The sequence below is a fragment of the Heliconius melpomene genome, chromosome 3 (assembly GCF_056956725.1).
Source record: "Heliconius melpomene rosina isolate 202511_hmr_F chromosome 3, ASM5695672v1, whole genome shotgun sequence".
Taxonomy (NCBI): domain Eukaryota; kingdom Metazoa; phylum Arthropoda; class Insecta; order Lepidoptera; family Nymphalidae; genus Heliconius; species Heliconius melpomene.
The window spans coordinates 6,653,219-6,657,056 of NC_140391.1; the positions used below are offsets into that span (position 1 = coordinate 6,653,219).

The 3,838-nt window shown below is 30.6% G+C and overlaps 1 pseudogene across 1 annotated transcript; it reads left to right on the forward strand.

The window, feature by feature from the left end:
• The first annotated feature begins 220 nt into the window (after nt 1-220).
• Nucleotides 221-2,756, forward strand: LOC146539993 (uncharacterized; annotated as a pseudogene). Its single transcript, XR_014879470.1, has 5 exons — nt 221-583; nt 704-815; nt 1,696-1,890; nt 2,240-2,416; nt 2,583-2,756. The product of XR_014879470.1 is annotated as an uncharacterized LOC146539993 (transcript).
• The last annotated feature ends 1,082 nt before the right edge of the window (nt 2,757-3,838 follow it).

The following is a 3,838-nucleotide window of genomic DNA, read 5'->3' on the forward strand; positions in this document are numbered from 1 at the left end:
TTAACATCTTAAGTTTGTTTCATCAAAATCGGTTAATTAAAAAAAAGTTATAGTCATTTGAATGAACTTAATCATCACCATCAGTTCATTCTGCAATCATTTGCAATCATTACAGTTATTTTACAAAGAATTTTATAAATCCTTACCCAAATTAATAATTTAACATTTAAGGCTGTAAGTTCTGAACGAGTAAATTAAATTATTCATTGACATCAACTCACTTGACTGTCGGGCGAAGCCGCGGGTGGACCGCTAGTGAGAAATAAAAGTACTTCTAGGAATGACCTATAAGATGAAAACGACCTCTTAGTGGGAAATAAATACAATTGATAATCTCTCTTTAATTTAGTTTTGTGGAAGCTGGCAGCGATATGGGTGGATTTTCTATCGGTTTTGTTGTAACAGTTACTATATTTGCATTTATTCAGGCAAAATCTCCTAATTTAAATGATGTTTTATTTAATGGTGATTACGATATTATTGACTTAACTTATCCATTTGATAATAACACCGTATATTGGAAAAATGGAAGGCACTTTGAATTTACAAAAATCAACGAAAATTTCCAAAAGGACGGGACTTGGTGAGTTTTACGATTATAAGTAACGTTCTGTTTTGTATTTATCTAACTACCTATATCTTATTTTTCTTTATAATATATCCTATTTTTATTTACTTAATTAATTTACTAATAACTTTATAGGTATGCAGCAAATGAATTCGCTGCTGCTGAACATGGTGGCACCCATATTGATGCTCCGTATCATTTTAAAGTTAATGGCAAACACGTTGGTGAAATAGGCTCATCGTTCCGCGTATGTACCTACCACATAAATAACATTGATTTAAGTACAAGTTATTTTTAATGCGCCTTCTAATATAGTAAAATTATCTTGGAATAGTTCCTACTGTTAAACAACATTAACTATAATGTATTTGATCTTACACCTAATCGACCATACGATAATAAAATAATTGCTAAGTACTTATATAACAAACAGATTCACCCTTTTGATAGTAATCGATATTAAGTATATATTTAACCTTAGCAAAACAAATGATTAGAAAATTATTAAAATATCTACATATACTTAAATGTTACGTTCGTCATCTTCGACTTCACCGATAAAAGAGTGGAAATCTAGTAAGAGTGCAGACTGCAGAGTTCTGGGTGAACCACACAAGAGATAAAATTCAAGCTCTTAATTATTATGGATAAGTGATTAAGATGACCCTGATGAATAATTAATATTTTCATCTCCTCGCTCTGGTAACGAAAAGAGCGGTGTCAACCGCTGCCATTCACCAATGCCTCACAAATTCAGTGGAAAGAAGGGAACGAAGTGTCTTAAGACTAAGTTCCCAGGCCTCTCTGCCTGTTCTGTTAGGTATGCGCGGGAAGCTAAAAAATTGTTTTTTAACAATGGCGATATTTTTGATTACTTACATGAAAAGTAATCAAAAATATCGCCATTGTTGCGGAATAACGAAGTGTTTTAATGACGGAAGGACGTATTTACAAATTTTTACGTTTATATAGTAATAGTATGTATTCCAATTTAGATTTTAAAGAAAAATTATAACTATAACATAAATGAAGAATTATTTTGGAAAGCCGCTATATTTTCCCTTTACAATCCTTTGACTTTTTAAAATAATTTCACGCATTTATTGTAATGTTTTTTATTTTTTTAGTTATTATAGCCGACATTAGTAGTCAAGTCAATGATGATCCCCATTTTGTGTTGTATAAGCGTCATTTGAATTTTATGTTAAATGACAACAATGGAAAACCTTGTGTTATTATTTTTAAATTTGGATGGAGTAAATTTGCACAGGACAAAAATAGGTACACGGGATTGGATAAAGAAAACAATATGAATTTCCCAGGTTATTATAATTTTTATTGTTGACATGTGTTTGTTTTATTTAATTCGGTGGAAAGTGGGGAACGGAGTGTCGTAACACTAGCTACCTTGTGAGATATAGCGTGCAGCTGAAAATACAGAGAAAATTGTTGATATACTATATTAAAAGTTTTTCACAATTATGTATAAGTTCTCTTCATTTTAGTGGTCATCCGGGGATTTCCTGGATTGAGTATATTTTATTTTTTTATGTTTTATATTTGTTGTCAAATTATGACTAAATATGTTTCTTTATTATAATCATTTTCTAAATAATAGTATCCGGTCTTTATTCCATTATATGAGTAGTTTGAAATTTAAACATATTACAGGGTTAAGTGCGGAAATAGCGGAATGGATAGTATCATCCTACAAGAACGTCGTGGGTGTCGGCGTGGACACATCTTCTGTAGATCCAGGTTCTGTTAATGACTTTTTGGTCCACAAAATATTGTCTGAAGCTGGATTATATAATTTAGAAAATGTCAAATTAGATACACGTATACCTGGTAAATATATGATCTATTTTATGTATACTAAAATATTATTTCACCTTACGTTTTCTAATAGCAATAAAGTTGGTTTGGAAAAAATACCTAAAAATGTTAGTAAATTTGTCATTAAGAATATAAAATAACTAATGATGGTAAATATTGAAATTTCCATATTTTTTAGAATATGGTTGTACTGCACTGGTGATGCCGATGAAAATAGCAATGGGAAGTGGAGCCCCACTACGATTAATTGCACTCTGTCCTAAAGAAGAAAAATGAATATAAATATTTAGTTATTTATAGATAAATAAATAAAATAGACAATGATGAAGTAAAATAGATATATATATAAAAAGTCTTTTTAATACACCTATGTAGGTAAATGTAATATAATGTCTCGACAAGAACTAAAGGGTACATAATATGTTCCTTATTTAATATAAAACGAATAAAACAAGGCTTTAATGAACATAGCTCCACATCTCACATCACATTTTAGTATTTATGCATATTTACAATTAAATCACAAAGTATACTTATTTATCAGAGAAAATATCGAATATGTCGAATTTAAAGGGCTAAAGTCATCAATCATCACAAAATCGTTAACTGCCCTTGTGATTCTGTTTGGGAACGGTCGTGTGCATACTTATTTCCAATCCCAAAAATTCCGCAATACACGCAGGGCTAGAAAATCAAGCAATCTCTATATATCGAGATTGGAATCCCTAAAGTGAAAGGCAAATAACAGCCCGTCCTACATATATACATAAAAATTACAAACATCTTATTTAGTTTTTATGTTTACTTACGTCTTGAAAATTCCTTGAAAGGTGGGTATTATAATATATGAAACCAAGTTCTGTGGAAATATAATAAAAATATAACTTTGTTATAGTTTTCGATGGTGATGCCAATGAAATGGGAAGTGACATTATTTTAAACTATCGAACGCGCGCAGCTTCGCTTGCGTATTAAGAGGTGAATTCTAAAAAACCACGAAACATGTGTTCAATGAAATATTTTTAAGAGTCTAAATTTCAAATTTTATAAAAATCGGTGGCGATTTAAAAATTTTTCCATGCAAACTTTCAACCCCTTATTTGCACCCTTAGGGGGAGAATTCTAGAAAACGATGAAACACGTGTTCAATTAAATACTTTTAAAAATCTAAATTTTTAATTTTATAAAAATTGGTGCCGATTTAAAAATTTTTCCATACAAACTTTCAACCCCTATCTCAATCCTTTAGAGTTAAAATTTTTCAAAATCCCTTCTTAGTGGATGTCCAGATTACAAAAGTAAACATCTGTCCAAATTCCACGTTTCTACGCACAGCGGTTACGGCTGTGCGTGCGTCTTACCTCAGTCAGTGAGGACAAGTCCTTTTATATATATAGATATTAGAAAATTCATACTGCTAATAAAACAATGATG